We start from the raw sequence: 13,211 nt of genomic DNA on the forward strand, positions 1-13,211 counted from the left end.
ATACGTATGTTGCGAGTCTCAGAAGCCAAGTCCTAGAGAGGGCGCGAGAAGGCCCGTGGGTGGGCTAGCTCATACATAGTGGCACTTTCCATACTTGGTCTGACGCACATTATTTCAGCGAGTCTGTTAGCAACCCAACCCAAGTTTGGATCGTCATTGGGACGATGCCAAGTTTCAGTATGGGAGAGTATTGCAATCTAACGAGATTGAAAGCAGATTGCACCTCCAAGTTTGTTATCGAGGACGATGACAGTTTAAGTAGGGGAGAGTGTCACAATCTAACTTTGAGATAGTAGATTGTAAACCCGCTTATGCAGACAATGAAGTGGTGACACGTGAGTGTAGACACATCTGGAAAAGACAGAGGGCCAAAGAGAAGTGTCATGGTGCGACCGAGAAGGACAATGCATCATCCAACACACCAACATAAGTGGGCAAACATGCCATGTTGAACATTTAAGTGGAAAGACAAGCAATCATGTTATCGGTGGTGTCAGTAACAAGCTCAGTGGGAGCCAAATAAGACCTCAGGTCGTGACCTCGGAAGGTGGTGTTTGGTCGCGAGTTTGGACAAGCAGCTCTAGAGTTAGATGCATATTGATAAGATATGCAAGCATGTCGAATTTCATGTCAATCGAAGTTTAGACGGATGCTCTATGTTAGTGAATGACCGTTCGCCACATTTCGTATGCATGGAGAGGCAAAGAGGAAAATGTTCAGAATGCAATATAGGGGGAGGCATGGTGTCCGCTTTCCACCACCCCTAGGCCTTGTAGCCTAAGTGAGCTACCCCATGGCACATGTGTGCGTCATGGCGTAGGTAAGCATTCCAAGATAAATGTCTTAAACGTCTTCCATCGAGAATGGGATCTCATAGACAGTGTCAGACGGCATAGGTTTGTCGATATTATGCCTCTTCCTATGGGCCAGAGGTTCGATGTAGCACTCAGTTTGCAGTTTTGATTCAACAAGGACTCGAAAAGGTTTAAATCTTGATATGTCTGGATGGATGGATGTCCAGGAAGTCCTGAGTTGAAGAATTGCCCATGGGTCGGTTGACGACGGTTCTTGATAAACATGCCCGAATAAGAGAGAGAAAGTTAATGACATCCCGACACTCGAGATGGCATTCTAAAGCATCAGTGGGATTTGATAGTTCTCGGTTGGCCCGATACTTTCCCGAGTTTTCCTGGTAAGCATTGTAATGATCCAGTAAGTCTGTTTTGGCCCAACGAAGGGTCAAAACTCATCTCGGTGAAGTTTCGAAGCAATGTAGAAGTATGAAGGACGTGTTGTTGGGAACCAAGATGATGAAGAAAGATGCAATGTTGCATTGTGATGACCTTAGCCTCAATATGGGCAAGGTTGAGCCTCAAGACTTAGCCTAAAGTAGAGGCAAGTCGGCTAAAGTCGCACATGAGGGAAAATACACGTACGGGCGACGTGTATGGCCAAATGGAGTTTAGTTCCGCATGAATCAGTTCGGTTGATGATGAAAGAACCTTGCCTAAGGTCCGATGAAGCTTCAAAGAGTCAGGCAAAAAGTGAATTGGGACTTGAGCATCCCTTGAGGTTGACCATGATCATGGGTGAATCATGGTGCTGCACGGTTGGATAAGTACGACCGTGACACCCAGCGCCATCATGAACTACTTTTTTTCCCCTCATTTCTGCTTGTTTTTTCATTTCTCCCATTCTTTATTTATCGTCTTTTTTTTTATCTATTTGAAAAAAATACTTAAATACATCTCCTGTCTTTTTATAGTCTACTTAAATATCCAATCACAAATTACCTTGTGATGAACTTTTTTTTTTTAATATATTTTCTTAATATTGTAATTAGAGATGTTGTGAGATGGGGTCAGGGATGGCTTCCCCGTCCTCCCTCCCTATTTCATTCCTTATCCTTGCAAAATTTTCCACGGAGAATTTGTAGAGATCGGGTTCTCCTCAGGAATTTTTCTCATTTGATTTCTTTTTTTAAAAAAAAAATAGAAATCAATCAAATTATATATACAACTTTTAATTAAAAAGTTAAACTTCTCAGTAATTTTTTTATATGAATAGTTCCACATAAACAATTTGAATTTAAAGAGAAATTGTTTTAATTTTCTCGTAAAATGAAATAATTATCATCAAATTATTTATTTATATAATCTAAATTTAAATGTTAAATTTAAACTTATTCATTATCTTGACAATCAATAAAATATGAAGTTTAAACATATTATTTATATAATAATAACAATAATAACAACATAACATTGATATAATAAATAAATAAATAAGAGGCAAATGGGGTGGGGATAGGGACGGGTCCTATCTAACCTATGGAGAATTTTTTCTCCCATTTTCTAACTAATCGAGACCTGTGGAAAAAATGGACATCTCTAATTATAATGAAAGGGATGCATGGAGATGTGTGTAGTCTAAAAAAACGTTGTAAACTAACCAAACCGACTGGCAATCAATAGATGACACAATAGACAGTTGGCCAATTGCCTCCAAATATCACTGGTTTTCGTTATAGAAACGACACAGACCGATGGATGAATAACACAAAGTGAAAAGTTTAGGCCTCATTTTGTAACCATTTGGTTTTTTTCTTTTTGTTTTTAAAATTAAACCTATAGCATCCACATTTTTTTACCATGATTTGTATATTTCTTAAGTATAATGGTTGAATTCTTAGTCAAATTCTAAAAACAAAAATATCTTTTTGAAAGCTACTTTTTTTAATTCTTAAAAATTCGTTTGGTTTTTTAAACCATTGATAAAAAGTATATTATAAATAAAGAAATTTAATGATGGAAATAGTGTTCATAGACTTAATTTAAAAAAAAAAAAAAGATTATCAAACGAAATCTTAATGTTAAAATGAAGTTAAAATTCCAAAACAAAAGCTCCATCCACTAATGAAAAAGAGGCCAACCATCACCAATAATTGTAGGCCTCTTTTGCCTCTCTCTTTATGAATCTCTCCAATCCAAGCCAACTTCTGCCTTGTGTAGTTTCATAATTCAATAATTCAATTTCTCTCTCTCTCTTCCTCTCAAATTTATGAATTTTGTTAAAGCTTTTATGTATTAATATTCTTGTTTCCCAAGGTTCTTTCTTTAGATGATTAATTATCACAACTCTCTCTTTATCTATGATCTCTATTATAATTATAGCTCTCTTTTGCTATCTCTTTAAAATGAAATAGGAATATGAAAATATTTTTTTTTAAAAAAAAAATTAGCCATTTGATAAATATTTTGGTTTCGTTTGATAACCATTTCGTTTCTAATTTTTTGTTTTTGAAAATTAAGTCTATAAGCACTATCTACCTCCACATTTATTTCTTTATTATCTATTGTTTACCACTAGTTTATAAAACCAAGTCAAGTTTTGAAAACTAAAAAAAATAGCTTTCAAAAATTTGTTTTTATTTTTTAAATTTGGCTAAGAATTCAACTATTGTACTCAAGAGATATGTAAATTATTGTAAAAAAAAAGGAAGGAATAGACTTAATTTTCAAAAACCAAAAACAAAAAACAAAATGGTTACTAAACGAGACCTTCGTTTTTTGTTTTTGGTTATTGAAATTCAAGTCTATATTCTTTCATTTTTTACCATAGTTTGCATCTCTTTTAAATAAAAGAGTTGAATTCTTAGTCAAAATTTAAAAACAAAAACAAGTTTTTAAAAACTATATTTTTTTTCAAATTTTGGTTTGATTTTTAAAAACATAGGTAGAAATAGATAAAAACAAGAAACCCTAGAGGTGAAAAGAGTATTTGTAAACTTAATTTTCAAAAAACTTAAAATAAAAAACTAAATGATTATCAAATCGAACCTTAATCAATAGAGATTTATAAAAAACTAATAAAAAAATAGTTATCTTATTCTCGACTAAAAAGGTTAAAGATTCGAATCTATCACTCCTCATCCAAACTCGGAGGAAAAAAAGAACTTAAACTTCACTTAAATTTTAATTCCATCTATTTGTACTATTTGTGGTTGGATTATCTAATTATACTTCTCTCTTCTCTCCCTTAAAACTAAAACCCAACACATTAAATTGAAAATATGTCAAAGAAATTGGAAGAAATTTATAATTTAACCAAATATTAAAAATAAGAGATCTTTGAATTCATATTTTGAGTTTGCTTATCTCAAATTGGACACCATCTCTGCATAATAATAATAATCTCAGAAAATCTGGTCACAATATTTAATGATTTTATTTGTTTACAGTGTGTCTCTTATATCTCTAAGTTTCTCTAAAATTGAGCATTTGCATCTCTGTAAATTATTTGGCTTTCACAATTTTAAATCAACATTGTTTATTTATGTTTTTGTTCTGTTTATCTCAACTCATGTAGGCCAAAGGTTTCAATCCCATCTTAAATTATTCTAGCCAGAAAAACTCATGCCACTCCCAAAATAAAATAAAATAAAATAGAGGAATTTGTATGGATGACCACTATTTAAGGGTCCACTTGAAATTTGACCTCACTTTTAAAAATAATGCTCAAAATTTGGTGTTATGTTGACGTCATCTACGTGTGAAAGTACCTATTTGACCTCAAAACGTGTGCGAGGGTCTCCTCCTTGCTCCTTGCTCCCGCTCCCCGCTTTGTTCCTCGCTTCCACTTCTTGTTCCTTTGTCTTGATCCTCATAAGATACAATAACAATATTTTCTCCCATTTTTCTTCATATTCTTCCTCTCATTTTCTCGCTCCCCCGCTCCCTGTTCTCTGCGCCCCCTCATCTCTCATTCGTCTTGTTCTTCATCAGATGCACCCATAACTCTTTTTTTCAGAAAAAATTGGAGAACGAAGAACAAAGAGAAGAAAACGAAAAAATAGAGTGCAGAAAAAAGGGAAATCATCTAGAGGACAGCGTAAACGAAAGAAGTGGCCAGAAACAAAAAAAAAAAAAGGAAATAAAGAAGAAGAAGAAAAGTAGAAAAAACAAAAAGAAAAAAGAAAAAGAAAAAGTGATGCAAAAGAGAGAAGGAATGAGGAAGAAGAAATGAGGGCTAAAATGGTAAATTTATAGTATAATGACTTTAAAGGGTCAAGTTTTATTGTTTGTAAAATTGTGGTCAAATTTCCATGGATCTTTAAATATGGGTCATCTGAAAGAAAAATAAAACAAAACAAAAAGGAAAAAAAAAAAAAAGGTATTCTTCTTTGAAATTAATCTCTACATGCAATAGATCATTAATGGTTTTTTTCATTTTTAATTGATATTATGAGTTTGAGGTTTTACTCCCTTCAATTTTTCATTTATATTAAATTTAACAACTATGAATCACATTCATAAAAAATACATTTGAATCTCGTTCAAATATTTATTTCCTTCCATTAAATTATAATGTATCAAATACATTATGACAATTGTATCATATATAATTGAAACAAATTAATTATATCATATATAATTAAATCTCTCTTTTAATTTGAACAATTCAAATTAATCCAACAACTGATTCTCAACTAAATCCTTTTAAGCTACCAAGGGGACCTCATGGATTTGTAGCTTGAAGCTCACTCCACTAAAGACCGACAGTTGCACTCTTCGCACTACAAATATATTTCTATGTCTATTGGATATAACCAATCAATAGTACGATGACCCTTCACAAATTGCTCATAAGTACAACTAGACCAAATTACCATTTTGCCCCTGTAGTTATATCTAGCTCCTTAAATACCACAGATTCCTCTAATGAACAATAAATCATAGTCCCACTATGACTAAACCCCTCTCGAGCCAGGAGAGGGTGTGGCGCCACATTGTTCAAGTCCCGGAATCAACCTTTAAGGAAGCAATTTATCTATTTACCCCTACTTCGGGAAAGGAGTGAAATCAATCTTGTGTAGCTATGTTCCCAACTTCCCAATCAGACTAATCCCTAAAATGGTAGGTTTGTTGAGTCGGAAATCTAGTCAGTCTCACCCATACAAATCAAAGGACCGCCCTCATAGGCAAGAGTCCACAACTCACTCAGGATTCAGGTCATATTACCTATGGTCATCCTGGTGAAATGTAAGTCTTTATTATGAACAGTGTTATATAATTAGACTAAACATTTTATGGTCTGGTGTTATACAAATTTCTTTGTATAGAATATCCCCGCTCGCATGTCTAATACATGAATGATTAGGATCAGATCATTTATAGTAATTCACAACAATTGTAACACTTACAAAGCGAGTCATACTTGTAGTGTCACCAGGATAAGGTATTCAATCTTATCCATCTATTACAAACTATTTAGGTTATCACTTAAACGTGATCCACCCGTATGTCTTCACATACATGTTTAAGTTACAAAGATAAACTTGGATGTTAGTTTATTGATTTGTGGTTAATACAATTAAAATATCACATATTTTATAGACAAAGTGAATAAAATATCAAATATTTTATTAATCACATAATGAGTTTGTTTACACAATGTTTACAAACTACAGGACCCTATGAGATTTAGGGCATCAACCCCATCAATGAAAAGATTAATAATAGAGTACCATTTTTGTAGTTGAACTTTATTGATAAGATTAATAAAAGATTCATGAGAAATTTCATTAGCTTTGTTATCAATTTAAATGTTTTTAGAATTTTCAGGAGTGGAAGGTTGATCAATTATTTGTTGAGTTTGAAGTGATAAGAGTTCAAATTTAATTTGAAAATTTTCTTTTTTGATGTTAAATATTTCTTCTTTTATTGTATTTATTTCTCTTTTAAGGTCGGGAATAGTTATTGGTTTTGTTTTAGGTTCAAAGTGAGAAAATATATCTTTAAGATTGTAATGTTGGAAACTTTGTTGTTTAGGTTCTTCTATAATAAGATCTTTATGTTTTTCAAAATAATCTTTGTTTAATTTCTGGATCTTCAATTTGACTAATGACTTCAAAAAGAATTTATTGGTTGTTGACATGACATTTATAGTTTTATTATATGTACATGTTTCTATTTGATTGTCACTAGAGGATAATGATGTTTCAGAATCGGAATTATCAGTATTTTCTTGGATTTTAAAAATTTGGTCATAAGAGGATTCTTCATTGTTGTCTGACGAAGAGGAAGGGTCTGAAGGTATTAATAAATTTAATAATTAAATTTGTAAGTTTTCTTCTATTTCTAAGTTATTAATTTCTCCTTTCATAGGATAGTTGGGACTTGGGAGTTATGTGTACTTTTCGTCTACATTTATAACAAGTAATTTCTTTTTTTTTTCTTAGTAGTTTTATAATTTATATTTTTTTATTTATAATTTTGTTTGTTTTGGTTATTTTGAAAATATCCTTGGTTTTCTTCGTCTACATTTATAACAAGTAATTTTTTTTTCTTAGAGTTTCATTTATGGTATTAAATTTTGATGTTGATGTATTTAATGTTTTTGATGAATTTAGGTTTAAGCTTTGTAATTGAAGATTAATTTTGTCTAAAATATTTTAGATTCTTTACTTGAAAAATTAATTAATTTTAAATCATATCCGAAATTTCAAAAGGTCTAAATAAAGATTGTCTTATCAATTGGTTGAAGTTGTGATTTTATAGGATAATGTTAGGGTTCGAGTTTAGATTCTATTCTTTCCACTTGGTTGGATATTATATGTAGAATTTTATTGGAATAGTTATCCTATAATTGTATATTTTTAATATCTTTTAATGTTGATACTTTTGTTTCCTTTCAGGTACGTCAATCATTTTGAAAGGAGAAACTATCACTTCTTGATCATTGTTATTTTGAAACTTAATTTCTTCTAAAGGAGGATATGTAGAGGTTATGTATCTTTTAGGATTTGTAGTCTTCCATGTGGGAGAAGAGGTATTTGTGTTAATAATTTGATATGAAGGAGATGTAATGTTTGATAGTATGTCTTATATTTCATCCAATGGAAGAAATATATATTTATTTTGTGTTTTTCTATTGTTGTGTAATATTCATCACGAATCTCACTTTGTTCATTTTTCTTAAAGGACTAAAAAAATATATTATTTCTTAAGAGTTTATTTTTGTCAGACAAATTTTTTTTTATTTGTCAGACAAATTTTTTTTTATCTAGTTCTATTTTGTTAATTTTAAAGGATTTGGAAATAACATTTACTTGATTAATATTTTATATATCAAAATGGGTTGGAGACAAAGTTGGATCCTTATCTTTTGTATAAAAAGGTTGTGGTATTGTATTATCAAATCAGACTCATTTATAGAAGTACTTGATTGAGGAGGTTCATACATAGTAGAAAATCTAGGAAGTTCTATGCTTGAAGATTGAAACTGTATTTCTACACTTCCATCCTCATTTTCAATAGTTTGGTTTAATTTTGGATTTTCAATTGATGGTTTAAAGGTATCTTCTAAATTTCATATGAGATTATGAGTAATTTGATTCCAATATGACATTTTTGGAGTAAAAGTATTTGAGTATTCAGGATTAGCTTCCATTAGAAGGGTTTGATCTTTAGGAGAGTCCTAAGGACTTTAGGAGAAAAATTTGTATGCTATATTTGTAATGTATTCGAAATATGGATTCAGTTTGTGGTTCCCAATCCATATTTAGAATTTTATTATTAAGCATTAAAGATTGAAGTATATTTAGATCATTAATGAAATTGAAAATTTTGGATAACAATTGAAGTAAATTGGTCCTCTTTCTAGATTTGATTCAACTATAGAGAGTACTGAATTTGAAAAATTTCTGTCTTTTATCACGTAATAGTAATAGAATTGGAGTATCTAATCTATCTTATAAAAAGATTGTATGCCAATTTGAACTAATCTTATATGAAGAAATTTATAAGATAGGATTAGATCCAGTTTAGCGCGTGGGTGCACCAGTCAGTTTCGTTTCAGTGCATGGGTTTGCTTGCAGATCTAGTTTTGGTGGTCCGCCAGTCAGAGGCGGGTAGCACACTATTTTGGGCTGTTTAGCAGCGGGTTGTTCTCAGTTTTTAGAGGCGACGTTGTGTGCGGGTCTCTCTCGGTATCCGTTGATATTGAAATTACAGATTTGTGATTTCGTTGATTATAATTTGTAAATTCCTTTATTGCCCTTTAATAAATTAATTCAAGTTGGTTCTCAAAGTGGATATAGACCAAACTGGTCAAACCACTATATATCTTGATGTTCTTTACTGCTTTCGATTTATTTCTGCTGATTGTTTGCGTCTGTTTGACCATCTAAGTTAGGTTCAAAAACTCTCATAATTCTATAATCTTGAAGAAAGTCAAATTTTCCTATTTGATAAATAGTTCTAATATCTACTTTTGATATATTCCAATTATGGAGATTTTTTTTCTTTCTATTTTTACTATATGAAGCTCTTGACTATTAACTAAGAAGAGTTGGAAATCATTTGTATAATCTTCAATCATGTTTGAGTCTTTTGTAATATGGACTTTAGAGAGTATTTTTTCAATTAACTTAGACATTAAAAATTTAAAGCTTAAAATCTTATTAAGATTCTAATTATCTATTGTGACGATAATCAAGATGCTAAAATTCTATAATACTAGAACACCAAGCTTACCAACGGTCTTATGATTCTACTATCGGGAACACAAAGTTTATCAAAGTACTATTCAATAGAATTAATTAGCAAAACTTGATTATTATCACAAAGGATACATAAAATAATATTAAGACAAAGACTAATAAATCTTTAATGCTAATATATATACATATATATCTTTTTGTTTAAAGTTTGATTATTTTTTATTGATTAATTTGTGAATTTTTAATATTTTTATTTTAAAATTGTTATGATATTTTGTCTTTGTCTAAAGTTTGCAATAAATATCATAGATATTTGGTATTTAGTATTTGCATTTTATGAAATTTTAGTTATTAGTACTGTGTTGTATATAAATTTATATATTTTTAATTTAAAAAATAAGTTATAACTTGACAATCACCCAATCCAAATGGGTTGGGTTAGAGACTTTATTTGGATCTTTTGGATGGTCAATCTAACCAATCTAAATTTTCTGTTTGATCCAAAAAATGCCCTCAACTCAACCCAAATCCTATTCATGTACATTCCTACTAAATTCTAATGTTTTTCACATTTTTTTTGGCTATTTATTTTTTTTAGGACATCATCAAATTTTGTGGTGTAAAGTCCAATAAAAGCAAAAATTGACATAATTGAGGACGTGAGTGGTGTTACAAAGCCAGGAAGGTAGCATACACTTACTTTAATTATTTGATTTTTTTTAACATGATGGATATTAAATTACAAATAATTTACCTTACAATTAATTTTAAAGACTTTAAATTCTTTGATGAGCTCTGAGCTTTTAAGTTTGTCTCAGATAGTCTCTAAACTTTAAAAAGTTTTTAATAAATCCTCCCGTTAAGTAATCATTTTAATTTTAATTTTTGGTTTTTTAAAATTAAGTCTTTACTCTCCAATTTTTCTATAATGATTCGCATATTTCTTAAATACAATGATTAAATGTTTAGTCAAATTAAAAAAAAAAAAAACAAAGTATAATAATTGAATGTTTAGTCAAATTAAAAAAAAAAAAACAAACAAGTTTTCTAAAAGCTAACTTTTTTTAGTTTTCAAATTTTGGTTTGGTTTTTTAAATCATTGATAAAAAATAGATAATAAAAAAAGAAATTTGGAAGTGGAAGTAGTATCTATCAAGAAACAAATATCGAAAACTAAACGGTTACCAAATAAGATATTAATTTTTCAGTTTATATATAATGCAGTTCTTTAAACTTTTAAAAGTATCTAATAAATCTCTAAGGCCCCGTTTGATAACCATTCTGTTTTTTATTTTTATTTTTAAAAATTAAGCCTATGAACCCTACTTCCACCTCTAAATTTCTTCTTTTGTTATCTACTTTTCATCAGTTTAAAAATCAAGCCAAATTTTGAGAATTAGAAAAAGTAGCCTTCAAAAAGTTGTTATTGTTTTTGGAATTTAATTAAGAATTCAACCATTGTACTTAAGAAAAATGGAAATCATTGTAAGAAATGTGGATGAAATAGGTTTCATTTTTAAAAACAAAAATAAAAAACCAAATAGTTACCAAATGGCCCTAAACTCTTGATTTTACTTCTAATAAGTTGAAATCTCAACCTTGTGTTCAATGTTTATTTTACCAATTGGTTCGTTAACTTTAAAAATTTTGAATATTTAGGTCACGACCTTTTAGTTATAAAATTGAATTTTCAGAAATTTATTCGATATATATTTTAGATTTTAGGAATCTATTATATAACTAATTAAAAGTTTAGGTCCCATTTTGTAACTATTTGGTTTTTGAAAATTAATTCTATTTCCTCTAGATTTCTTATAATGATTTGCAACTTTCTTAAAAAAAAAAAAAAGTTGAATTCTTAGCCAAATTCCAAATTCCAAAAACAAGTTTTTAAAAACTACTATTTTTTCTTACTTAGTTTTCAAAATTCGGCTTGGTATTTGAAAACATTGATAAAAGGTAGATAACAAGCCAAAGAGTTTAGAGGTAGAATGAGTATTATATGGTTAATTTTCAAAAACTAAAAATCAAAAATCAAACGGGAGCTTAATGACCTATTGTGTTATTCTTAAACTCAATGAACCTATTTGATACAAACATCAATGTTCAAAGACCAAACAGGTAATTTAATCGTATATAATTTACCATCTAAAATTTAAGAATGTAATAAAAAATTGAGGCTTCGTTTGGTAACAATTTTATTTTTTGTTTTTGTTTTTAAAAATTAAGTCCATAGACACTATTTTCACATCCAAATTTCTTCCTTTGTTATCTATTTTTCACCAATGGTTTAAAAATCCAAGCCAACTTTTGATAACTAAAAAAGTAGCTTTCAAAAAGTTGTTTTTATTTTTGAAATTTGCCTAAGAATTCAATCATTGTACTTAACAAAGATGCAAACTATTGTAAGAAATGTGGATGAAATAGAATTAATTTTCAAAAAACAAAAATAAAAAACCAAATAATTATCAAACGGGTCTGAATTTTTTATAATTAGATAGTAATAATATAGATTAACAAATTTAGAATTCAACTCAATGAAACTAAAAGTAAGTTAGAAGTGGACTAAAAACATAATAGGAGAGTGCAAACTGAAAATTTTTCAAATTTGTGATTGTTTGAGGTTACCTTTGCTACTTGGTCCTCCATGGTATGGGAAGGGAAGACCACACTACTAAAGGCCCTTTCTGAAAATCTTAACAAATCTCTTAAAGGTATTTTAATTTAGTTAAAATCCCATTTTGGTTAAGAAGTTTATTTAATTTTAATCACTGTACTTTTAATTGTCCAATGTTAGTCCTTATATTTTCAATAAATCTTAAATTTAATCCTCAAATGCTAGTTTATTGTTGATTTTTTAAGGAACTTTTTGTTATCTAGAACATTTTTACTATAAATTACGAAAACATATTCACATATTTTATTTTCTCACACGGAAATTATTATTATTTAATCAATTTCAATAAAAATTAACTTTGAGGGACTACATTTAAAATTTATTAAATATACACGGACTAAAATTGGATAATTGAACATATAGGGACTAAAATTGAACAAACTTCATAGTATGAGGACCAAAATAGTATTTTAACTTAATTTTTTACACAAAAATAGAGACAAGTTAAAATAACCATTTTATAAGTTTTTTTTTTTTTTTGGTTGATTTTATTTAATCTCTCCTTTCACCAAAAGGTTTGGGGGAGAAATTTGTTACAATGGACATAAACTTGAAGAAATTGTCCCCCAAAAAACTTCAGCATATGTTAGTCAGCATGACCTACATATTCTTCAAATGACGGTGTGGGAAACCCTAGATTTTTTGGCTAGGTGCCAAGGCATTGAAAGTCGAGCAGGTGAGCTTTCATTCTAATTTTAGGTTAAATTACAAGTTTAATCTATGAACTTTTAAGTTCGTGTTTATTTAGTTTCTACTTTCAAAAGTTTCTAATAGATCCTCGAACTTTTATACACTTTCAATTATATTTTTAATAGATTTCTTACCTATTTCCTTCGATGCTTGCTCGGAGCGGGGTCGACTCAATATCGAGAGACTCAGCCACCGAGGACTTTATCGCACCTTTATGTCTCCATCTCTCGAGTCGAGCTCAATCTCTGGCAGGTATTGTTTGGTCTGGAGTGCCGAGTTCACAGCCTAGCTAGCATTAGTTTGAGCAGCTTGGTTTCGAGTGACAGCATGGGGCCATTCGAA

This window comes from Benincasa hispida, chromosome 11, assembly GCF_027475165.1.
Source record: "Benincasa hispida cultivar pf3 chromosome 11, pf3_genome.v1.1, whole genome shotgun sequence".
Lineage (NCBI taxonomy): Eukaryota > Viridiplantae > Streptophyta > Magnoliopsida > Cucurbitales > Cucurbitaceae > Benincasa > Benincasa hispida.